Here is a 27,341-nt window from a genome sequence, read left to right on the forward strand (position 1 = left end):
TAGCTTAAGATAGTAAGAGAAGCCCATTCCTGGGCTATAACTATTGGTTCAGAGATGGGCAGGTCATCCAACATGAAACAATGAAATGGGAGATGTTTGCTGGAAGCCATCGAGAAAGAAGTTTTTTCACTCTCCAAGAGAGCTACTGGAAGAATTTTCTTTGGATAAACGTACATGGATGTGGTGGTTGGAATTATGACAGCCATTTCTGCTGCAATGAGAGGGGCCACGTGAGGACAAAGCCCATCCACTGAAAAGGGCAGAGCTAGAGAGAAGGGAAGAGATATGGAGCCCCCAGAGATGAAGTTGTAAATCTCTGGGTTGAGCTGCTACATGAAAGTGGAGATTCTTCTAGATTCTTCAGTGACTTGAGCCAATAAACTCCTTCTTTTTCCCTTGCTTAAGCAATTTGGGCTAGGTTTTATGTTAAATGCATGAAAATAGTCTTTAAGTGATACAATTAAAATTAATGCTTTAGATTAGAGCAGGAGTCTGCAAACTATGGTCAGAAGCCTGTTTTTGTGTTGCTGTGGATAAGCATAGTTTTTACCTTTTTAAAGGATTGTTAATAAAGAGAGAGAGAGAAGGAAGGAAGAGAAGGAGGGAGGGAGGAGAAAGAGAAGGAGAGGGAGAGGAAGGGAGAGATGAAAATGGAAATGAAGAAGACAAGGAAGATGAAGAAGAGGCAGAAGCAGCAACATTGACAGCATATGGCTCCAAAGCAGGGATCAGCAAGCCTTTTCTATAAAGAACCAGACAATAAATATTTTAAGCTCTGTAGGCCATATGATCTTTGTTGCAGCACTCAGCTCTGCTGTGGTAGTTGAAAGGTACCATAGAAAATATGTCAATGAATGAGTATGGCCATGTATCAACAAAAATTTATTTATAAAGACAGACAACAGACCAAATTTGGCCCATGGCCCACAGTTTTCCTATTCCTCTTTTAAAGCCACACTTTCTTCAGATTAAAAAAAGAAAAAAAAAATGGGGAGAAGAGAAGAGAAAAGAAAAATAATCTAATCAACGCCTTATTCAGTAAATTTGTTTCTGAAAACTCAAAGAGTGATAAACATTTGTGATCGATAGGTACATTATGAAGGATGACCCAAAGATCTTGAAAGAGTGACAAAGAAGTGACCATACTTTCAAGCAGTGACTGTATCTGTGTAATAAGTACAATCTTTCAGATGTCTAATTTGAACCTTCCCCATAGTTGTTACACAAGCCTTGCATGTTGGTATAACCCACAATTTCCAGGCCCACCACCCTGCAGATACAAACAGCTAACATCTAGAAACTCGACACAAGCTTTCCCTGGCTTGACCTTCACCACACTGACCTGGTGGAAAATTTGTCCCCCTCCATATCCTCAAGTGGTTCATATAGCTATAATCTCTTCAGGCTCTGAATATCAGTCCTTTCAGCTTAATTAAATATATATATATATATATATATATATTTTTTTTTTTTTTACCTTCTACAGATTGCTATAGTAAAAGCAAAGGTGGAAGCTAGAAGCTAGGCCAAGGCAAGGAACCAATATGAAAAAGTACATGGTTCTGCTACTGCCTTCCAAGGCAAAGTGCAGAGTCCAAGGCCAGGAGCATTGATAGTTGAGCCAAAATGTGCTTATATTGTGGGTATCAATGACTTTAGTGACTAACAGGAAGGTCCTCAATATTGTTGCTGCCCTGCCTTTGCTCCTGGTTGCTTATTCTAGTCTACTGTCAGCTAGAATGTGAAGAAATGGATTTTTAAAGGTATTTTCCCTTGACCTTCTTATCACAACTTCCTTGATACAAAATTTAACACATATTCTTTAAAGTTGGTCCTTGAAGTAGGCCAAATAATGATCCTAAAGACATCCAGGCCCTAATCCCCAAACCCTTTGAATGTTGCCTTAGATGGCAAAAGAGACTTTGCAGATATAATTAAGATATAATTAAGGATTTTGACACAGAGAGATCACCATGGATTATTTGGGTGGGCCCCAAATGTAATCACAAGTGTCCTTATAAGAGAGAGGCAAAGAGAGTGACTACAGAAGAGCAGAAGGTGATGTGACCATAGAAGCAGACATTGGAATAATGTGGCCACAAGCCAAGGCATGTTGGCAGCCACCAAAAGCTGGAGCCCCCAGAAGGAATCACCCGTGCCTGCATCTGCATCTTGATTTTAGCACCTTAGAACTCACTTCAGACTTCTGGCCTCCAGAAATGTAAAAGTAAGCCCTTAAATTTGTGGTAATTTGCTGTAGTGGAAATAAGAAACTCATGCAGTCCTGGAGATAATCCTTGTGTTCAGAATTTTCCATTTCTTCTGAAATCCTTGAATCAACCGTTTCCTTAGGCACCTCTGGTTAAGCTACTCCCAGTAGACACACCCTATCAGTCCTTTGAACGTAGTCAGGTACACCTGAACCCAAACTGAGGCCAAAGCAAGGAATACTCATACTTACAAGCAAGTCACGTTATCTGTGTAAATGATCCTAGAATAGTATCATTTTAAAATTTTCCTGTCACTAACTTTCTCCACACTTATCTAATCTCAGGTTAAATTCTACAAGGAGACAGAGAGAGAGAGAGAGAGAGAGAGAGAGAGAGAGAGATGGTCTATCCAGCTTCTGAAGTTCCTTCCAATTCAATGTTGCTATGGTTCTATCTTGTAAAGAGAACTCAAAACAATGAACAGCACTCTTCCCAAGGGTGAACATCTGTACCACACAATGAAGAGTGGCCTTCTAAAAACAGGACCCCTGGTGCTATGGAGAAGGAACCCCAGCCAATTTGGCAAAAGGTATCAAAAGACTTTTAAAACTGTACAGACATTTTCACCCAGAAGTGTACTCATAGGATCATATCATAATCAAATTAACCCAGATGTGCATGAAAATACATCCGCAAATATGTTGATCACAATTCAGTTTATAGTTGCCAAAGGGAAGAAAGAAAAAAATAGATAAATATATTATAACAGGAGATCCGTTGAATAAATCATGGTATCTCCTTATGATTGAATGCTATGTAACCATTAAAATGATATTATAAAAATTTAATGACTTGGGAAATACTCACATGAAATTATGAAGAGAAAGAATCAGGTTGTAAAACAATGTTTATGTTAAGTTCCCATGTGTGTATACACAAAGATAAAAGACTGGAATGATATACACTAAAATGCTAAAAGTTCTTATTCCTTGGCCATAGGATTAAGGATGATTTTTATTTTCTTGTACATGTCTGTATTTTAAGAATTTTCTACAATGAGTATGCCATTTATGTGGTCTAAATAAAAAATGTTCATTCAAAAAATAGAAATAGCTCTAGTCTGAGAGTCAGAATTTGGAGTTCCATTCTTCTCTCCAGCTAAAACTAGCTGGGTGACCTTGAGTAAGTCATTTCCTCTCTCTGGGATTCAGTGTCCTTCATGAAACAGAGCCCATGAGGTTGCACACAGGTGTCCAACGGGAGGCTGAGCGGGCAGGTGCTGTGCATCCTTATCCCTGCTTTGATCAGAGCAGCTGTGATTTTTTTCCTGTTCTAAATATCATGCACTGGCCTTATCTTTTGTCTGATAAAAGAGGTCAAAATCATTTAGAAAAAATTTTTTTTATTTCTTTATTTTTTTTTCTATTTTCAGTTGGCCAATTAACTTTTTTTTTTTTTTTTTTTTTTTTTTTTTAGTAGAGACGGGGTCTCGCTCTTGCTCAGGCTGGTCTTGAACCCCTGAGCTCAAATGATCCACCCGCCTCGGCCTCCCAGAAAGCTAAAATCATTTTTTAAATGTTACAGATTATTAAACATTAATTTCAGATGTTGCCAGAAATCTCTTCCAGCAATCACGTTCTTTGACCTAGTCACTATAATTTTCATACCCATTCTTATAACTATTTCCTAAACCTTTCAGATCATGTCCTCCTTGAATTGGAAGCCACCACCAAGTGGACCTGAGAAAAGGTGAGAGACCCAGAAAGACAATAAGTAAGTTTATCTGTCAAGTCTCGCCATGTGGATGCTGCCTGTCAAGGTGAGTTTGAGTCTAACAAAATTTGATCATCCATCTTGTATCCTACCCCTAACTCGGTGCCCTCTACAAGCGAGGTCTATAGCTCTCTTTTGGCATACTCTGACATCAGGCTACGTGTTCTGCACGTGGTAGATTGTCCTGGACCCTTCTTAATGACAGCCAACGTGGACAGCCAGACCTGTGAGTGAATTTCAGTCAATTTCAGACAACTTCAGTCTCAGCCGTCAAGTCACCATCAGCCTTAAGTCTACCCAGCCAGGGCCTGAGACATCACAGAGCAGGAGGAAGCTGTCTTAGCTATACTCTTTTTAAATTCCTGACCCATGGAATATGTACGTAAAATGAAGTGGTTGTTTTATGCCATGAAGTTATAGGGTAATAGGTACAGCCATAGTAATGGTATGTCCCCGGCCTTATAATGTATGGATTCAAATGAAGTCTTAGTAACCTTAAAACCAAATATCTTGTCTTTACACCCACTTATTCACACAGGCCCTGTGCTATGGGCTGAATGTTTGTGTTCTCCAAAAATTCATATGTTGAAACCTAATATGCAATAGGAGTAAGAGGTGAGGACTTTGGGAGATGATTAGGTGGTGCTGGCAGAGCTCTGATGAATAGGATTAATGCCCTTATAGAAGAGGCCCCGAGGGAGTTGTTTGCCCCTTTCACTGTGTGAAGCTGCAGAGAGAAGGTACCATATATGAAGCAGAGAGTGATCCTTCAAAAGATACTAAATCTACTGGCTCCTTGATCTTAGACTTCCCAACCTCAAGAACTGTGAGCAATAAATTTCTGTTGTTTATAAGTTACCCAGGCTAAGGTATTTTGTCATAGCAGCCTGAATAGACTAAGACACCCTCCAGCCCCTGCCTTGCCCTTGAGAGCTCCAAGAAAGTCTTAGGATCCTTTTGCTGCCCCCTCTACCAGTGTGTGCTGGTAACTGATCTTGCCCACTGAGTCACACTCCAAGAGCACCTATCCTGGGGGCTTTTTTATCTCTGGTACATCCCAGAATTGAGAACAATCCCCAGAACAATGTTGTGTTGCCATCATGTCTCCATTCCTCACAAAGATCTTCATGAAAGCAGCTCCCTCAGCTTCTCTTTGCACCTGTGGGGGCATCTGCCTGTGGGGGCTATAGAATTTGGTAGATGCCAACACCCCAACAATGTCTTCTTTCTTTTTTAGGGAGATACAGCCATTATGCACATTACCTCATACCAAATGATGCCTGGGAAGGTCCAGAGTCAACCAGTTTTAACCATAGTGAGAATATATTTGGATTCCACTAAGGCATTCCTAACTCAGGGAATTAGAAACAACATTTTTATTCAGGGAAATGAGTCCCAGTATTGCCTTCACTGGTCAGGAGACATCTATAGCAGCAGCAGCAATAAACTTAAGAACCTGAGCTTCAATTCTAGCAAGTGAAGTTCTGCTTCACCTCCTCCAGGCTTCCAGTAAATTAAAACTCTGGCCCCAGTTCTTGGACCCCTGACTGCCACCTGTTAGTGGTTTTCTCTGACACTCCTATGTCTCATGAAGAGTCTTGCAGGACCTCTGTAGTAACAATCACCACCTATCTCATTCAAGTTCCACATCACACCTATATGATCGTACCCTTCTCATGCTGGTCACAACCTGTCAGTCTAGACCTTGCTACATACTACCCTGAAAATCTGCCCAAGTCATCTGAGCCTCCCCAGAAGGTGTGTGGTAGGGTCTTGTAGTCCCAATCTGTCCTGTCTGAAATCCTCCAAGTCCCTGCTCTGGTTCCATGCTGAGCCCACAATAGCTCAAATTGTAACTGCAGTGCCTCCAACCTCTGGTTTGGCAAGTAGGCATCAGTGGCCAGGAGTTGTAGATGGGCTAGATGTAACCCCAGACTGGCTCACTGGAAAGGGGGAAGGGAAGACTTTGACCCAGAAGTCTTTTATTTATGATTTAAACTCTCCTCTGGCTTATAAGCTCCTTAGCCTGTGCCCAGCAAATACAAAGCCACCATCTGCTAACTCATGGACAGCCAAAAGGCATCTTGGCTTGGGCTCAGATTTGCTGTGTGATTTGGAGAAGCCATTCTTCCTTCATCTGCACTTGGGGCTAATACCACCTACCTTACATAGCTGTTAAGAGAATCAAGGTGCTGTTAACCCCTACAATATCTAGAAAGTTGTAGCTACCATTGATTACAGGAAAGAAAGTTTTTGTGCAACATCCAATCTCAAGCACATGTGGAATCCAGAGAACCAGGCAAAAATGTGTTTTATTGTCTCCCACCCAGTTGCCCCTTTGCCCATGGAGACCCAGACCTGAATGGGAGTCTCATATCTCCCTGATCTCCGTTCTCTTCCTCTTCTTTCCCTCTGTTCTAACCCAAAGAGCCCTGGCCCTGCACTCACAGAGAGCCACACCATTGGACCAGGGTGACCATTTTTCTAGTTCCAGTCGGATGTGTGAATGCAAGTTTTCTCCACCCCGTGATGGCTGTGACATACCAGCAAAGGTCATAAGCAATCCCAGATCATTGTGTCAATCTCCGTGGCCTCGTGAACTATTTCCTGGCTTCATCTCAGGCCCCCCTCGCCTTTGCTGATGTCGCCCCTCCCCTTGTGTAACTGTCAGTCATGTGGCTCCACTTCACAGGAAACTGGACAACGAGGCCTGATCTTTAAGGATCGCTAATATGGCAGGACAGAAAGGGGCTCTTTCCCTGTAAGGAAACCACGTGAGCCTGGAGGTACCAGGGCCCTGTTGATGCCATATGGAAAGAACCGGCCTCAGCCAATAAATACAGTGGAACATAGACAAGAGTGATGGGAAGTGGCTGAGGTTTGGTTCCCTAGAAGAAGGGCCTGAGGTAAAGATTCTTATCTGAGCTATTTATTAAAAAAATGAGTCTCAAAAAGCGTGGGAAGGGTCTGTTGAGGAAAGTAGGCTAGGACAAGGAAATAAAGCTAAGCAAGGATATGTCTCTGCTGGGATTCATCTTTTGCTTGATTCCCACAGAGAACTCTGGAGCAAGAATTACTCCTCAAGGTTGGTTGTGCCTTGTGGCAAGGGGGCCAGACCTTTGTGCCTCAAGTTGACCAATTAGTGGCCATGAGCTATTCCCGAAATAATGAGATGGGAAGGGGTGTAACCTCCCAGGCAGGGGAGGAGGGCGTGAACGATAAAGGGAAAACATTGACAGGCTGGGGAAGGATTTACTGCCTGCTACAGTGGATCTGGGTGGGGCACTAAATCCACTACAGGGAGAGAGGGAGAAAGTCCTGGTGAAAAGTGCAGTGACGAAGGGCCTGCAACTGTGGAGTCAAAATACCTGGGTTCACGTCGCAGTTCTGCACTTGGCTCAATGTATCATCCTGGGCAAGTCACCTAACTTTTTTTGTGCCGTGGTTTCTTTATTTGTCAAATGGGGCTGCGAGTGATACTGACCCGATGAGAAAATGTGCATAAAGCCCATAGGCGAGTGCACGTCACACAAAGCAGTGCTCAGCCCTGCAGCGAGCAAAAGCAGCCCCTAGGACACCCCGTTCCTAGGACACCCCGTTCCCAGGACATCTGAGGAACGCACAACCCAGCCCCAGACCCTGCCCAGCTCCTCTTGCAAAGGGAACATGAGAAGAAAAAAAAAAAGTAAACAACAAAAACGTCTAGGAGTCTCATGCATTACTGGGGCTTGATATTACCAGGAACAAGTGTCCCTAGAGAAGCATTTTTCAGAGACACTTAGCAGGGGGGGGGGGGGAGGGGGGGAGGGGAAAAAAAGGAGAATTGTTCATTGGACACTCCCTGGAGTGATTTCTGAGGGTTCATATCTAAAGGCAAATACAGTAAACTGTCCCCCCTAAGGAGTGACCCAGTGTACCAGAGGCTCTGAAAATATGCAGATGGAATTTCTGGGATTCGTGATGTTGCAATGGGTTGTTTTCTCCTTTTTTCAAGGGGCAGCCCCAAGGGATCTGGCAGCAAGCTTTCTCAATATCACAGATAAGCAAAGAGCAGCTGAAAGAGGCTCTCTCGCCAGTCCCCGAGGTACAGCCGGCCAGGCGAGTGTCGTAGCTCAGCACACAGAGGGATGCGACTGGCATTTACTCTGGCGATGCAACAGAGTCTAATCCTCTGGCCTCTGACCCTGTACTATATTCCAATAGGTCAGAGCATCCTTGCTTGGTTTCCCTAATGCACATTATCTTCTCTGGTCAATAAAACCCCCCTCTGTCTCTATGCTGGCAATAGATGTGAAGGTCAGCTCGCCCCCTCCGGCGGCAACAGTGTCTGAGCTGTCGGTGGGAATTTAAATTAAGGATATAGGTAATCATTTCACTGCTTTTAGGCAAAAAAAAAAAAAAAAAAAAAAAAAAAAAGAAGATCCGTTGCTTTGGCTGCAATCAGATTCTTGGAAGAGAAGTGAATGTGTCTCTGTGCTCCCAGGGGACAGTGTTTTAAAGTGCTCGAGAAAGTGCTAAAGCACACGGGGCTTTACATGTTAAATCTCCCCCGGAGAGATGCTTCGTCGATTACATCTTCCCTGTAGTGAGTCCCCTTCTTTCTCAGCTTTTGCTGTCACTGTCACGTCCAGTAGATGGGAGAAATCATGGTTAGAGTGCAATGAGTTTCTACCAAAAAGAAGTGACAGGCAGAGGAAGGCAAGGGGAAATGAAGGGATCCCTTCTGAAGAAGCGGGAGGAAGGGACTGCGTGTGAGTCTGGGGGCCTGAGTCCCGGGCCAACCCCGCCACTGGCCAGCCTGGGACCCTGGGGGGGGTCCATTAAACTCTCTGGGACTCTGAGCTCTTGTCGGCAAAATCATTCCATTGAGGTTAAAAGTTCTCTAAGATCCTCTCTGGTTCCAGTGTTTCCTGAACTTGTAAGTTATTTCCACTTACAGCTGTTTAGGGTACGCTCGTCTCATTTCAGAAAGACAGGGGCTGAGAGATGTGGTTTGCCCTCGGAGTTCTCGAATCTTATCAAGTTGAGCTGGAACGGAGCACCGCAGATTGTCCTGTCCAACCTGCTTATTTTGAAGATGGAAAAACTAAACTGACTTTTCTACTTGGCTTTTTAAACCAAAAATTTTCTCCTGATCTTCTTTTTCCTTGCTTTCTTTCTTCCCTTCCTAGCTCCCTTTGCTTGACCTCTGTTTTCAACTGTTGATGGAGTGTCTTCAAATTCAGTTCAGATTTTCTCAAGAAGTCAGTGAGAAATAGAGGCAAGGATTAGAGAGAGGAAGAACTGATTCACACTTCTTTGAAGAGTCAGAGTAAGATTCTGATAGTGTGTATTATACACAAATAATTGCCAGGATGATGAAAGATTTAATTGCAAAAATCAAAACCCCCAAACAACGTAGTACTACATTTAAATATAGATAAATATCTATTTAACTTTGTTATGGGTGAGAATTTCTGAACATAATACTAAAGACAGAAACCATAGATAAGTAGATAAATATAGTGCAATAGTATAAAAATTAAAAAGAATTATATACCAAAAATACATGCACAAAATTAATGTCAAAAGAAAGCCACAGAAAAAAATGTATAATTCATGGAGCAGATGAATTTAGTCTTCTCCATCTATTAAGGTTTCTTACAACTTAATGTGAAAAATATGTACAAATAGTAAAAGGAACAAAAGACATGAATTGATGAGTCATGGAAGAAATAAAAATGCTCCCCCTCAATAATTACCAAATAAATACCAATTTAGAAAGCTATCAGATGTGTTTTGTTGATAAAGTTGACAAGGTTTGTTTTACTTTAGTTTTCTAGTAGTGACAATAGCCGGCATTGGTAAATGTGCCCAAATCTTCCTGGTAGAAGTGGAAATGGATATCCTTGGCAACATGGCAATGCATACAACAATCTTTAAAACTGAGTATACCCTTTAACCTACAAGTTCTACCTGTAGGAATTCTACATTTAGGTATTTATGCCAAGTAAATGATCAGGAATGCCTTACCAGAGCCCCCTTCAGCACCTCCTATAGGGTGAAGTCACACCCGAGCTTTGGGGTGGTTGGGCTCTCGTCTATGCACACCCACAGGGGTACCTTTAATCGACAAGGCTTCCTCTCTATCTCATTGTCCCAAGCTCACCAACAGTGCCATGAAAGGGAGACCCTGTGTATTAGTCTTCCCAGGCTGCCATAGTGAAATAACACAGACTGAGTGTCTTAAACAATAGAAACTTGTCTACTCACAGTTCTGAAGGTTAGAAGTACAAGATTTCCAGTTTCTGGTGAGTCTTTTCTTCTTAGCTTATAGACAGTTGCCTTCTCATTATTTCTTCACAGGGAGAGAGGGAGAACTCTCTAGTGTCTCTTCTTTCTCCTGTAAGGATGTCGGTTCTATGGGATTAGGGCCCCACCCTAATGACCTCATTTAATCTTAATTACATCCTCAAAAGCCCTATCTCCAAACGCAGTCACTTAGGAGGACAATGTATGAATTTTGCGGAGACAAAATTCAGTCCCTAACACTCCAAGTGAGCCTATTTCTTTGCTCATTCGATTGTTCAGTTAACCAATATTTATCAAGCAACTGCAATTGCAAAGCCACGTGCTATGTCTGGGATGTGTGTTTATTATGCTCGTCTTTTTTTCTTGCCCTACAGAGTGTATGAATTTGGGCCAAGGTTATATCTAATCCAAATTCTCAAAGTTCCATACCCAAAAACAGAAAGACAGAAAACGTATGTCCACACAACAACCTGAACATAAATGTTTACAGCACCTTTATTCATAATTGTCCAAACTTGGAAACAGCTGAGATTTCCTCCAGTAGGTAAATGGGTAATCAAAGCAGTACATCCACCTAATGGAATATTATTCAGTAAATAGAAAGAAATGAGCTATCAAGTCACAAAAAGACATGGAGGAAACATAAATGCATATTACTAAGTGAAAGAAGCCAGTCTGAAAAGGCTACATACTTTCTATATTAAATCAAGTATATGACATTCTGGAAAAGACAAAACTATGGAGATAGTAAAGAGATAGTGGTTTTCAGGGGTTAGAGGAAAGAGAAAGATGAATAGGTAGAGCACAGAGGATTTTTAGGGCAGTGAAACTATGCTGAATGATAATGTAGTGGTAGATAGTTGTCATTATCCATTTGTCAAAACCAGTAGGAGGTACAACACCAAGAGTGAACCTTAATGTAAACTATGGACTTTAATTTGTAATAATGTATCAGTATCAGTTTATTGATTGTACCAAATATGCCTCCCTAAGGCAGGATGTTAATACTATGAAAAATAAGTAGGAGGCGGAGAGTGGCATATGGGAACTGTCTGTACTTTCTGCTCATTTTTCTGTAAACTTGAAACTGCTCTAAAAGATAAAGTCTATTGATTTATTTTTTAAAATGGAGAAAATTGAAGGGCAGAAAACATTGCTGTCCTAGCCCTTCCTCCACTCCTTATACACATACACATTCAGTCAGCCATCACTGAAAGGGCTTCGAGAAGCTTCAAATCTGAATATTTTAATACTTGGGACCCTGCCCCAGGCTGCCCCTGTGGGATCATTCTTCCTTCCAGTTCAGCCTGGATGAACTTTGTCCTAGTGTGCTTGCCGTGATTTCACCTTCTCAAACATCATTCCGCAGAGAAATGCAGCCAAGGCCTCCACATTTACTGCTATCAAAGTTCACTACCTGACTGATAAAAGACTCCAAGACAGCCCCTGGCGTGGTAAGTGAGCTCTGGAAACACCTTGTGAAAAAGGTGATCCCCACTTCCCCAAAGCTGCCTTTGTTCTCTAAACCACTTAAGAGGCAGGAGAGTGGCCTCAAGTCACAGTGGAGCTTCCCTTGGAGGTCAGCGGTAACAGGGAAAAAAAGAAAACTGGAAAGGAAATTGCTGGGGATTTCAAGTTAGCTGATTTGGGGATTTTCTTTTCCAACTTGTGTAATAGAGGCCCATTGTCTTTTAAAATAGAAAAATCTGAGTCTCAACTTTGATGCCTTATGAATGGGGCCAGGAATCTGTTACATAATATGACAGTTAAAATCTCAAAGGCTTTTCTGTTGTATTCCGATGCCCACCACTCTGCCTGGTCATCAGACCTTCACATGGACATGGCATGTCACGTCCGCTTGGCAGCTGTGGGTGTGGGGCTGACCCTGGCCTGCCGTCCCCTCCATGGGCCTCGGCGGCTGGCCCTCTGGACAATGGACGAGGAAACATTTCATCTGGTCTGCAGGGACACAGGACAAGAGGCACTGTTCCACTTCCTCTTCTCTCTTCCTCGAACATATAAAGATATCTGATTAGCCAATGGCATTTTGGCATTAAGGAGAAAGACATAAACCCAATGACAAGCCAAAAGAGCAAGTACTGTTTTCAGATACTATATCCAAATTGGATTTTGGTTATTAAAAATTTACTCTAGGTATTTGGGCCTTTAAGAAATACCGTAATTACAGGTCCAAATTAATGTCTTAGCTAAAGGCAAGCCCCTTCACTGTCCCAGAATGGGCAATAATGCATGAGGGCCATTTGCCTCAGAAAACGGTCCAGTTGCAGATGGTTAGGAGGATGTCAGAGGCCAAGCCACAGTGGCACTTCTCCACCTCGCATTGAAACAGTTATTCTGCTCCCTTGCAAGGGAAAGAGTGCATTACTGTACAAAGATTGCATGAAATGGTATTCTAAGTGGCCTTAAATAGTTAATAGACCTCTCTATGCATCTACCTTTCTCCTGGGGAGGGATTCAGACACAGGGGATAATGGGACCTATACCATATTATCTGTACCAGACAGACTCCCAGATAGCCAATGGGAGCTCCATGTCTAGCCCCTTAATGGTATCACTGCAAATTGAAATGCATTTAGCAACTCCATCTCTAAACTCCTAGTCAAAATTGAAGCTGTGTCTAATCAACTGGAATGACAAGACCATCGAGCAATAGAATCTGTCACTTTGGATCACCATGGCCTATCTACTCAGTCCAGATGGATGTGCCTCAAGTCCCTGACCACTCGGAGAGTGATGCACTGTTAAGATGGTGCAGTGGCCAGCTCAGTGATGTCTCGGGCTGATCGTTTCATTGCAAAGATGCGTGACCTTGAATCAAGCCATTCATTCTTAATGTCTGGCAAACAGTGTTCAAAGATTTAAGTGTTTGAATTTTTAAACTGATGGCTCTTTTCCCCTCCAAATTATATGCCATGGGAAAAAGAATTACATCGGGAAAATAATGTTCGTCTGTCCCAGGTGCTGCTAAGTTAATGCCTTTAGGTGAAGGTTTTCATAGGAGAAAAAGGAAAGTGTTTTTCTTTTTTTTTTTTTGTCCATTACAGACTCATACAGCCCTCCTAGATAAATTGGCCCTAAATGACCCCTGCCAGCGCCAGGACTTTTTACTCAAGTCTGCATTATCTATTATCTATTTGTCCAGGTGTGCTAGCAGGTGACAGACTGGACGGGGAGTGAGATTCTGCAGAGAATAAAAGTCTTACATTCTGCCAAATGTCCTGGTTTCATGGGTCTGGCTTCTTGTGCCAGTCGATTTTATTGACACAATTGTTTGTCCCAGTTTCAGTACATAATTGGCTAATTTTTTATCTGTGACTGTGAGTCATTTGTTTCTCTTTGATGTTAATTGTATGGAAAGCAGTTGAAAGGAGAGTTCTCTGTGTTTCTCCTCTACCTAATAGGAAGCATGTTTGAAAGTCACAATAGAGGAAAATGAGAGAATCTGATTAGTCAAATGTACCTTTGGAAGATAAATGATGGTCATTGATTGTGTTAGAAGATTCGATTTCTGAGTGATCCCCAATGCTCAGAAGTGCAACACAGCACTAACTCCATTCAACATCCCACTGCAGATCAGAAACTGATCAGCTTTCAAACAAAAACAAACTTTGATAAGAATACCTGCTGAAAAGATGACTCCAAGCTCATCCTTCTTTAATCAACAACTATCTCCTACTTTTTGTTCAGTCTGATTTGTGAAATATCCAGATGAGGAATGCCAAGTGTGCAAAACTTATGACATTTTTAAAGGTTTCACCCAGATGAGTTGTTGTCACTGAAAACTGATATTTCAGAGACCAAATGAAAAAAACTGGGGAAACTTGAAGTTAGACTTCTTGTCTTTGTTCATTTGCCTTAAAGAAATATTTTACAACCTATAGAATACAACTCTTTGAATTTTAAATATTTGTTATGATCTCTTGCTTTTCAATTATGTTATGTCTTTTCCCAAAGTCTGCCTACCAACACCCTAAGAAGAATCCTGTAAGGGCACTTTCCCCAGGCAACCACATCAGGAAATTCTCAAGTAGGAAAACAGTGATTGGAAATTGAAACCAATGAGTCTATGGAATTCATTTTTTTAAAAAATCTCAACCCAACGCACAACACTTTTCATGTCCCAGATGTAGAAACTTATGTAAGTTCGAGAACATATCAAGGTTTTCAAGGAAAACGTAAACGTAATGGAAGAGCAGTGCAATATATGAGGGCCAAGATGGGCCAGATATAGGGCCAGATATAGGCCAGATATGAGGGCCAGCTATAGCCACAAAACCAATAGCAACCCTGTTTTCATTTTCACGGAAAGATCAGACTTTTACCTAATTATCATATCTAGCCTATTTTTGTTAGTACTCACATAGTATATTGAGTGCTTGCTTGACTAATGATTTACACTGTACCAACTGCTAAAGATCATGATAGTAGTAATTTAGAAGCATATCAGTGCAATTTTTTTGTTGTGCTGATTCAATCAAAATATTATTCCCAGTTCCCTTTTAATGGTTTTACTGAAGCAATTTAAAATATTCTGCTATTAGCCATCCATCTTTAACACTTTCCTTTTTGAAGCTAAGAAACAATTTTAAATTTAGGATGTGGGTAGAGATGTATGGATTCACATACATATAAATCTGATTTTATTTTCAATAATGCATTTCTATTAACTTTGTTCTGTAGATTATTTATATGCAATATTACTTTGGAAGTGGCTTGATGAGGTATATAATAGGGTATTTTTCTGGGCTGGCTCAGATAGTTCTGATCAATAGAATTAGTAACACCATCTACCCCTAAAGTATATATTTATCCCCTGCATGACATAGGAGCTAGAGAGACTCATAAGGGAATGGTGAGGAAAAAACACAGAATGGGAAAGAGATGTTAATTAGAGTAACAAAAATGAGATTATAATTATTATACAAACTATAATTAGTGCCATTCGAGAAAGAACATATGAAAGAGGGTCAAGAAAGAGTTTCTGGAGAAGTGATGTTTAAGTTGACAGCTAATGAAGAAATAGAAATTATTAGTCAGAGAAGTACAGTTTGGAGATGGAGGTATGTGGGCAGAAGAAACTATGTGAACAAAGGCTTTGTAGTGGGAAGGACTGTACAGCATTCAAAAATGTGAAGAAGTCTAGAGTGGTTGATTCACAGAGAGTACTGATAGATGCACAACCTTGTTAAGGATTCTGGTCTCTATTCTTAGAGCAATGAAAAACCACTAAAGGGGTCCTTTAAGCACGGCCACATTTACATTTGCATTACTCTAGCTGTATGTAGAATGAACTGGAGGAGGCAAGTTAGCAAAGCATCTAAGTAGTCCAGGTGATGGATAATGGTAGCTTGGACCAGGATAGGATGACATAGATGGGGACAAGTGGACAGATTCATGATATGGGCAGGCAGAACATACAGGCTTGGCAATGGACATCATATGGTAGGGAGGTAGGTGGAATAGATGGTTGCCAGTTTTCTGACTTGCATAACTAGATGGCTGTGATATGTACTGAGCTACATAACCCTGGAAGAGACCAATTTGGGAGGGAGTATGACTTCGTTTTGGGATAAGTTAAACTTGAGATGCCCTTGAGACATCCAAGAGAAGATGCCCTGTGGACAATGACCTTATATGGTTTAGAATACAAAGAAAACATATGGGCTATACATATGTTTTTATTATATCACTGGCATATGAATAGTAATTAAAGCACATGAATAAATTTTGTGGGAAGAATATATAGAATGAGAAGGAAAGAGGACTAGGACCCTGCTTTGAAGAACTCAAATATTAACAATCAGAAGGAATAAAATATGCAAGGAAAGGCTTTGGACAAAGAGAAAACAGATAGCTATAAGCAATATAAGAAGAGTGCAGTGTCACAGTGGCCAAAGGATAAGAGAGCTTCAAGCAAAATGAAACATGGTCATCAATGGAAGGACTGCCCAAAGATCAGATACAAAGAGCACTGAAAACATAACCATTGCATTGGCGACCTACAGGCCACTATCAGAATTGTTCTCCAGCACAACAAAGGCAGAGACCAGCCTGATGCTGGTGGAAGTGGGGAAACAAAAATGTCAGGTAGAGAAAGCCTCATCAACCTGTAACCTCCAGGTAGGGATTTCTAGGAATCATCACGAAGGGAAACTCTATACAAAAGTGTCACAAGCCAGTGGAAACTTAGGCCAAGAAGAACGAGGTGTAAATGTGAATATTAATTTTATCTGTACTGACCTGGAGATGAAGATTGATCAGTATTCCACAAAGCCAACATGCCTTAGACAATTAACCAAAATACAATCAGATTGTATTTTGTCATCTTAAAAACTAAATTAGGTAATAGAGCACAGCAAACCAATCGATTACTTGGCAGTTGGCCTGTAAATGATCAATCCAGGCAAACATGCAGTCACTGGCCCTGAGTTGCCTCCACCATAAGCACAGACATCCCCGCCCATACAAGAGGCATTTTGTCCTGGCTCACGCTGAGGAAGGGAAGTGAATGGTGTCACTGTGAAAAGCGTGCCCACAAAGACCAGCATGTAACATAAGTGACTGTAAAGAAACTATAGAAAACAAGAGGGAGCATGACACCTCTAAAGGGGCAGCTGCTACTCTGTTGAGGCTGATTATGGTCATGGGAGATACCAGATATCTAGAGTTCTATGTGAAATCTGCCCATTCGCCATCCTGTCAAAGTGTTAACGGTATTTGCGGCCTATGGCCTGTCAGTTTGTGACTTCTGTTGTAGGACTACAAAGTTTAATTTAGTGGATGTTTTATGGGCACTGGATATCTGCAAATGACCATCCAGGTTTATGGGGATGTGGGGATGGCCTGGCCCCAGCTCTCACAGAGACCATTATCAAGTGGGGAGATAGATCATGAAGCTGCTGTCACATCAGGCAGAGGGACACAAATGCTAAAGGGAGGTACAAATTACAAGCTTCCAGAATGCGGAGGAATGAGCTGTTAATTTTGGCTAGAGAAAGGGCCATCGGAAGACTTTATGAAGGTGACATTTGTGACGGGCTTTGAAGGATTTCAGTGGAGAGGAAGAAAATTAAAGGGATAAATAAGTTCCCAGCAGTAGCCCAAACCTTCCTTTATAATATGTAAGGTAGCCTTTAGAATAAAACAAATGGCAGCACAAAGAAGTAACTTTTCCAGGTCCAAAAAGCTTTGTTTTGACATGCTAAGAGCCCCAATGCAGATAGAATTCTTCTAATAAGAGGTGATTAATTAGCAAGTGACATCACCTACTAATTTGCTAATTGCTGTTAATGATAAGAGTAACAACTAACACATGTTCAGCTGTGCAGTGTACCCACAGCTTTCACCCCCTTTCTCACTCAAGGATGCAACTTAGCAAGGGCTATCCCAAGCCAGGATGGCTGTCCCAGTGCCCAAGTTACTGGGGTTCATGGCCAGAGCACCCTGCCCTCTGATTGTGCTACAGGGAACGGTGTAGTTTTCCGCCCCATGCAAGGGCTCGCTTCCTTGTAAACAGTCCCAGAGCTAGTCTAGTTCTGGTGCCTTTGTACTGTCACTAGGTCCTTTCCCATGGGAAGGGCCAGGCATTTTTACATTCATTGAAGACATACTTTCCATATTCAGGTACTATATAGTGTGTGTGGATGCGAGGGGACTGGCCCATATTCGGGTTCGTAAGAGTAACATATGCTCATTGGCCCTGACTCTCTGAGCCTCCCTCTCACTCTTGGAATAGGATGTCAGCCTGCAAACTCCTCGAGCCAAGCAGGTGCAGAGGACAGTGTTGAGAGGGACCACTCAAGGATGACAGGGTCCTGCTCCCCTACCCATCAGCTCTGTGGTGGCTCCTGTCCCCCAGGGTCATTCCTGCCAAGAATAGCAGTGTGCAGGCACTTTTGGGGGTTTTCTGGGGAATGCCTTTTCTGGAGGAAAAAAATGCTTATTCCCTCATGCTGGAAGCTGTAAGATCCCACCAGGAAGGAAACTGCAGAAGCATGTGGGCTTCAGAGTGCCTGCTTCTTGCGTTTCATCACAAGAGCATAAACAGGTTGTTAAAAAATATATATGGATTTAAGACTGGCCAGTTCAAAATGTCCCTGGAGGGACATTCCAATCCACTGGAGTAATTCAGGTGGCTCTGATGATATGAAGTAGGCAATAAAAATACGGCCACTGAAAGGTGATATTTCCACCCAGATTATAAGCAGAGTGGGGTTTCTGGACAGCAACGTTAATCATCTGTCAAATCAGGCCTTATTTTCCTCAATTCCCACCCCATAGCTCAGTGGTTCTCCAACATTCGAACATTTCTGTGCCAAGAAAACCACCTAAGCATAAATTTATGCAAATTCCTGAGACCCAACCCAAAGATACTGACTTAGATGGTCTAAACTGGGCCCCCCAAATTTGAATTTCTAATGGAAACTCCAGATAATTCTGAAGCAGGTGACAGTCCATGGATTTGACTTTGAGAACCACTGGTGAGAACCACCTATTTCCCCAATCACTTCCCTCTACCATACCTTATGCAGAACCACGAACAGGTAGAAATGGTAGAAGTGAAGTAAACTTATCAGAAGAGTGGCAGGCACAGAGTCCCTTGTGGCCAAGGTCTCCCATTCAATGACTGCCTGAAATTTGGATTTCTAACATTATCTCCAAACAATGTTATTTATATATGTAATTACAAAGATGAACCAACAAGATTGGATGAAGATTATTTTCAACATAATCTGTTAAAATAACAATAATTTTAAATTTTTGTCTCATTACCAGATTATAATACTTGCAAGTGATAATAATTTCATTTTAAAAACAAATACTCTATGTCTGGAATGACACTACTTTATTAAACCCTATTTTCTGTGTTGAAAGTGTTAATATCTTAAATATAAATATTTAAACTATATCAACTTTGTAATTTTTATTTTGGTATTTACTTGTATTTTATAATATTCCAAGTGCCCCCAAAATAGAAGTGACCTGGATTTCTCTCAGCATCTGTAAAAGAAGCATTTTAGAAAAGCAGAAAATCAAAGATAAACTTTCAAAAATGTTGGTTGGTAGGATTTTAAATATGCACCACTAAACTAGAGTCATTTATTTTGTCTCAGAGTCCCAGACTTAGCATGGCTGAATCACTTCCCGATTGTACCATAGTACAATGGGAATTTATTTACTTTAAGATGAGGAAAATAACTTCTCACTCTCGAAAGCTGAACCAGAAGAAAGGCCTTTCTCTAGTGATCGCTAAGCTGAGCTGTCCCCGGACAGCTCATAATAAAACATTCATTTACTGTTGGAGGGTCTGAAACATTTACTTACTCTTACTTGTACTGGATGTTTACAATCTATTTATTCTCTCTCTCGTGCTCGCTCTTGCTCTTGCTCTCTCTCTCTCCTCTTTTCTTTCTCTCTCTCTCTCTCTCTCTCTCTTTCACACACACACACACACGAACAAACAACTAATCCTTCAATTCATATAACTGGTGCATCAGTAGTACGAACCATTTCCTGCTTCTGATCTCATGGCTTCCAGAATTCTAGTGGGCAGTTCATTCCACTCTGTTTCCTTAGCAAATTCCACAGGGAAACGCCAGTGGTGGATATTTAGTAGGGCTGTACAGTTAATGGGCTGCTGGGCAATTTTGTCAAATGCATTGTTTTCTGGTAACTTGTCTGTAATATTGAGGGAGCTACACAATGTTATCTGTTTGTAAATAATTGGAAATCCTTCCTGAGCTTGCAGGGGGAAAGGCTTTATGGCTAAATGGAGTTGATTCCCCTGGTAGTTTAGTTATAAATCTCCTTGCTGACCTCAAACCTGATACCTACCTTTTCTCATCCTTTTTTCTCCCCGGAGGGGGAAAAAAACAAATAAACAAAACCAGACTTGCTAGAACACACTAGTTTGTTAAGAGTGAGCTAGATTAGTTGGTGATTAGTGTTGTTTTAATTAAATAGGATACAAAGATGGAGCCCATGGGAGGTTATTTACCTGCAGAGGAAATAAATTTAAAGGGAGAGATTAGTACAAGGGGAGAGGGTTTTATATTGTAGCTTGGTAATAGCTGTTTTTTAGGATTACACTCAATTTGGACACCAGCGATATTTAGACAGTTTTTAAACATTTAATTCCTGGAGTCAGTTAAAATAACAATACTTTCCACTTGTGGTGTTGTTTTACAATTTATAGAATGCCTTGAGATAGGTGAGTTTAGCATTTTTTCTTTCTCAATATCCTATGTTAAAGCAACAAACTAACTAAATGTCCTTTATCCCATGCACAGCAATTACATCAAGTAGAAGTCGCTGAGATCTTAAAGTTCTTTTAAATTCGTTTCAATAGAGAATAGTAGCCTTAAAATTATTTTTTGAATTTTTAATTACAATACTCCCTTATACTGGTGCGCATTTTCCATTATGCAATTTTTTTTTTAAATCCTCTACCTTAAAACTATATCTGGCTGTATTCTGGGCTCAACCTAGTAGACATAGAAATAAAGTCGGCCTTCTCAGAAACCCTCTGCTTCCTTGTGGCTCCGAAGAGCATGTAGTTAGAAATCATGGGACGCGTTACTTGCTCATCAGGAGGAAGGGGCTTGGTATTAGAGCAGGCATCTATGGACCATCAAATGGACTTGCCTCGCAGTGTTAAATAATAGCTAGAAAGGGGAGCCTCCGTGACAGACCCAGACTGCAAAGGGACAGACCCACTTAAGTCTCTGTGATGCAGCTGCTTCCCAGATTTTGAAGGTCAGTGCAGTCTAAGAGCCCACACTGGTACAGTGGGGAGGGGTGGAGAAATGCAGCAGCCTGCTTGCTGGCTTTGAGGATCCCAAATAGGAGTTAGATTTCCATGAAGAAAAATGAAAATTAATATAAGGTTTTGCAAAAAAAAAAAAAAATTCCAAAATAGCTCACAGGAAGTAAATAAGCTAGAATTGGGGTCACAAACGGAGAAACCAGACCTAGACAGAAGTGTATTTTGCTGAGGTCACCCAGGAAGTAAATGCTTTTCCTTTGAAGAAAATTAGCTTTAAAATTACAGTGTCAAAATTACAGGTCATCAAAATGAGTTTCCCAGCACCCTCCTCCCACATTTCTCTGCCTCCTTCTCGTACCAGAGGTTGGCAGTCAACTCAAGACAGGCAATCATGGAGGCAGACACATTCCAGATGGAAAGATCATTTTGTTTCTAGACACTGTAACAAAGGCTTTGGCAGTTGGTGAGTAACCCTCCTGCTGGGACCAGGTGTCTTCCCTTTGACAAGATGGCATTTTATACAGAAGAGCTTGAAATGGACTGTAACTGGTATCAGGTCGAACAAGTTGGGATTTTGAAAAGTTGGGATTTTGAAAAGGTCTGGCTAACCAGCTTGAGGTGAGGAACAATGACATGGGAGACGAATTGCCTGTTTACTAATGTCACAATAATTCAGCCATTCATTTTGACTGGCGCATACAACATTGGTGCCCCTTGCTGCCAGCCTCAGAGTCTAGCCACTGATGGGCTCAGTGGAAACTGTTGGCTGGGAGGACAGTAAGTGAAAACACACACGCACACACACACACACACACACAAAAAAAAAAAAAAAAAAAAAAAGAGAGAGAGAGAGAACTATTGCCCTCAGTATCAAAGATTTTGGATAATAATTCCAGTGTGAGCTAGTATTTTTAGAGATGTGGACTATACTGCATCTCTACAATATGAGTTTATTCCTTTTGAGTTAATATTTTTTGCAAACAACTCAACACAATAAAAAAATCTTTAGGATAACTGCTCAAAACACCCAACCACAGTAGAATGCTTTAAAAATGTGATATAGTCACACAACAGACTAACAACTACAAAAGCATGCAACAATATGGATGATCCCCACAAAAGCAAGATTGGGCAAAAGAAGTCAGACACCAAAAAGTACATATCGTATCATTCCATCTATAAAGGTACGAAACAGAAGATACTAGCATATGCTGCTAGAAGGCAGGATAGTGGTTACTCTGGGGGCTGACGGGGTCTGGTAGTAATGATTAAACGGGGCCTGAGGAGATGCCTGCAATGTGCTGTTTCTTGATCTGGGTGGTGCTTGCATGAATGTGCCCAGTTTGTGAGAATTCATCAAACCAAACACTTGTATGCACTTTCCTGGATGTATATTTCACCTTAATTCAATTTCCCCCATTATGTGACATGTTCCAATATATAAAATCTGATTTATACCTTTTTTTTGGAAAACTGGGATAATAATCTGCTGAACTTTTGCAGAAAAATAAATTAGACTTCAGATTTTATTCTTGATGTGTGATGGCTGTGTCCACGGCTAAGAGAATCTCGCATCATGAACAGACTTGGGACTCGAGGCATCTGAAACAAGCAATGAGTTTCTTATGGGTAACTTCAAACACATGTTTTCGATTCCTTCCCAATGAAATTCTAACCATGACCTATCTTGGGTTAACCTTAAATTGGAAAAGCACTCTACGTCTGCCTCACGTTGAATGTAAAAATCTGCCCACTATATACAAATAAATTATTTTTTAAAAAGTTCATATGTGAGCTTGGGGGACAAAGTGAAACTCTACCTTTTTCTTCTAGATTGTTCTATTTCCTCTTGCATACATATTCATCTACTAAATCTTTTCCTCATTCAGTAGCCTGAAAGTTGCCACTGTAACTTGGATTTTCTTAAGAAGTGGATTGTATCGCAGGGTGGAGGGGTAAAGAACTCATATGAAGATTGGGAGTGTCGATTTCTAATCCTAGCTTTTCCATTCTCTCACACTGGGGTTTTAAGTAAATCACTTCTTCTCTGGGTGCCCTCAGCTTCCTCATCTGTAGAATGAGCCAGTTGAGCTGGATAATCTCTTAAAGTTTCATGAATTGGCACAAATAAATAGGTAAAGGTTTAAAAATTATAGGTATATACAGTAGAAATATCCCACCAGAAGGGATTTCCAGAATCTTTTACCAGGTAACTTGCCAGGGGAGGAGGAGGGCAGGGCACAAAACCCCTGAAGATTGATTGGGTTATGGCAAAGACTTTCCACACCTATCCCAGAGTAAAAATATTTCGAATTGCCTTGGGATGGTAGTGGAAGTTTCAAAAGTTATGACTAGATTTTAGGGGGCTTCAATTCTACTTTTATTCCTGGTCATTACTCATTGTTGTCCTCACTTAAAACACTGGAGTTCTAATAAAGCGAAAAGAAAATGACTTACCTCCCAGAATGGAATATGTCAAACCAGAGTGACCTTCGTCATTCAAAGTCAAGGAAGTAAATCTTAACTGAAGCTCAGGAACCCTGTAATTACAGTAAATATGCCCCAATCAGCTGTAACTAGGATTATAGTATCAGCTTGGGCTATATTCCCCTTCTTTAGAGGAGGAGGGGTTTATGAAGGACTGGCATGTCTGAGGTTAAGGGAATGCTCTCACCCTGAGTAGACACTGAAGTGAGCAATACTATTGTCACAAAGGGGCCATTTTCAGCACTGTAAATTTTCCTTATTTCTTCTACAACTTAGAGCTGGTATAAGGTACAAGGCTATCAGAAGACAGAATTTAAGTCCTTCTGGCCACATAATTCAGGCACAATATGAAAAATGGCAAGGCTTGGGATGAGAGTAGAGCTGCCTTGTCAGATTGGTTCAATCCTTTTTCCACCTGGCAACTTTTGACCATTGGCTGCTGCTTGTCATAGATCCCTGGAAAACTAAAAAACAAACAAATAGACAAAAATCAGACTTTCTGGAGTAAATGCCTTAATCTTGGGGCCATTTTAATGTGAAAAAAGTACTTTACACCACATTGTTTGGAGTTTAACCCTCTGAAAGCAATTGTAAGAAATCCTGTTCAGCCTGTTTATTATAGTGAAAAAAAAAAAAATGAAGATGACTAGGCCTTTTTACTTCCCTAAAGTCATTTTCTCTGAATTAGAAATAAGCTCGGAAGAATTGCATGTGAGACCCCTAGAATTGATCCAGAATCCTATCTGGTAAGGGACATCATGGAATCTCCTTAATGCCTCTTTTCTGATTGGTGAATGGCAAGCAACTGAAAAGATGGCTTTGACTGCTCTGGGTAGTTGTAGTTGCTCTTGAAAAACAAAACTCTTGTCAGGTCAGGACCTTGACATTTGCAATGCATCCATGCAAGAAGGTGTTTTAATTTATTCAAGTTACAATGGCTCACTCAGAGTTTGGGGTGGGGGAAAGGCTTTTATTGATTTATACCTGGGTAAATCATATCGACTCCCCTGTTTAAAGGAAAACACTAGACAAAATAAATTTAACAGAGTTTATTTGAGCAAACAATGATTCATGAATCAGATAGCACTCAGATTCAGAAAAGGTTCATGGAGCTCCGCTGCAGTAGCATAGAGCAGTTTGTAACTTGCAAATGCAAAAGGAGATGCTGTCTAGGTATCAGAATTTATTCTTCCCTTCCTAGTAAAAACCCTCAACAAACTAGGAATAGAAGGAATATCTCAAACTTATAAAAGCCACATATGACAAACACATAGCCAACATCATACTAAATTGGGAAAAGTTGAAAGTATTCCCCCTAAGAAGTGAAATAAGACAAGGGTGCCCTCTGTCACACTTCTATTCCACATAATGCTAGAAGTCCTAGCCAGAGCCATCAGGCAAGAGAAAGAAATAAAAGGTATCCAAATTAGGAAAGAAGACGTCAAACTATCACTTTTTGCCGACAATCTGATCTTGTAGCTAGAAAACACCAAACACTCCACAAAAAGACTCCTGAAATTAATAAATAAATTCAGCAAAGTCTCAGTTTACAAAATCAATGAACACAAACCAGTAACATTCATATACACCAGCAATAGTCAAGCTGAGAACCAAATCAAAGACTCAATACAATTCTTAATAGTGACAAAGAAAATAAAATACCTAGGAATATACTTAACAAAGATCTCTACAAGGAGAACTCTGAAACACTGAGGAAATAAAATGTGGATGATACAAACAAATGGACAATCATACCACACCCATGGATCGGTAAAATCAACATTGTTAAGATTTCCATACTACCCAAAGTGACTTGCAGATTCAATGCAATCCCCATCAAAATACCAACACCGTCTTTTACAGATCTAGAAAAAATAATTCTATGCTTCATTTGGAACCAGATAAGAGCCCAAATAGCCAAAGCAATCTTTAGCCAAAAAAACTCAAACAAACAAGCAAGCAAGCAAACAAACAAACAACAACAACAACAAAAACTAGTCTGGAGGCATCACATTACCAGACTTCAGAGTATACTACAAGACTCTCGTAACCAAAACAGCATGGGATTGGCACAAAAATAGAAACATAGACCAATGGAACAGAACAAAGGACCCAGATATAAAATTGTCTACATACAGCGAAATGATCTTCGACAAAGCAGACAGCAATGTGCACTAGGGAAAAGATGCCCTATTGAATAAATAATGCTGGAAAAATTGGATAGCCACATGCAGAGTATTAAAACAGAATCTATATCTCTCACCACTCATGAAAACTAATTCGAGATGGATGAAATCTTTAAATGTAAGGCATGAAGCCATAATAATTCTAGAAGAAAATGTATGAAAAACTCTTCTAGATAGTGGCCTAGGCAAAGAATTTATGACCAAGACCCTAAAGGCAATTACCACCACAACAATTATAAATAAATTGGACTTGATTAAATTAAAAGGCTTCTGCACAGCTAAGGAAATATTCAACAGAACAAATAGATGATCTACAGAATGGGAGAAAATGTTTGCAAACTATACATCCAATAAAGGGCTAATAAACAGAATCTACAAAGAACTCAAAAAAAAATCATCAAGAAGAAAACAACCTATTAAAAAGTAGGCAAAAGACATGAAAGATTTTCATTATAAAATAGAGAAATAGAAAATAAACATATAAAAAATGTTCAACATCACTAATCATCAGGAAAATGCAAATTCAACCACAATGAAATATCACCTTACCCCTGTTAGAAGGGCTTTTATTAAAAAGTCCAAAAATAATAGATGCTGGTGTGGATGTGGAGAGAAAGGAACACTTGCGCACTGTTGGTGGGACTGCAAATTAACCTCTATGGAAAACAGTATGGCAATTCCTCAAAGAACTAAAAGTAGACCTACCATTTGATCCAGCAATCCCTCTACTGGGTAACTACCCAAAGGAAAAGAAGTCATTTTTATCAAAAAGACACCTGTACTCCAATGTTTATTGCAGTACAATTCACAATCACAAAGATGTATAATCAAACCAAGTGCCCATAAATTCATGTGTGGATTAACAAAATGTGGTATGTGCATACCATGGAGTACTACTCAGCCACAAAAAGGATGAATTAATGCATTTTACAACAATGTGGATGGAACTGGAGACCATTATCCTAAGTGAAGTATCTAAAGAATGGAAAAATAAACACCACATGTATTCACTTTGAAATTGGAACTAAGCGATGAGCACATATATGCACAGAGGGAAGTAAAATTCAGCGGAAATCAAGCAGGAGGGAGGGGAGGAGAGGAGAGGGCCAAAAGCCTACCTAACAGAAAGGATGAACACTATCTGAGTGATAGGCACACTTATAGCCATGACTGAATTATTACAAAAGCGATCTATGTAACCAAAACATTTGTACCTCTTTAATATAATGAAATAATAAAAAAGAAAATATTGTAAGTAGAAACTGTATGTATTAAATAATACACCTAAACAACCGGATATCATAGCTTAGCCTAGCCTACCTTATGTGTGCTTAGAACACTTACATTAGCCTACAGTTGGTCAAAATCAGCTAACATAAAGCCTATTTTATAATAATGTTTGGGATATCTCATGGAAGGTATTATATACTGCATTGAAAGTGAAAAACACATGGTTTTAAGGGTACTCAAAGTATAGTTTCTACTGAATGGGCATCTTTTTCACCCCATCATAAAGTCAAGAACTCATAAGTTAAATCATTGTAAGTTGGACTATCTGTACTTCTTTATCAGTTAACAAAAAGCCTCACCATGCCCCTAGCCCTAAAG

This window comes from Microcebus murinus, chromosome 6 (genome assembly GCF_040939455.1).
Source record: "Microcebus murinus isolate Inina chromosome 6, M.murinus_Inina_mat1.0, whole genome shotgun sequence".
NCBI lineage: Eukaryota > Metazoa > Chordata > Mammalia > Primates > Cheirogaleidae > Microcebus > Microcebus murinus.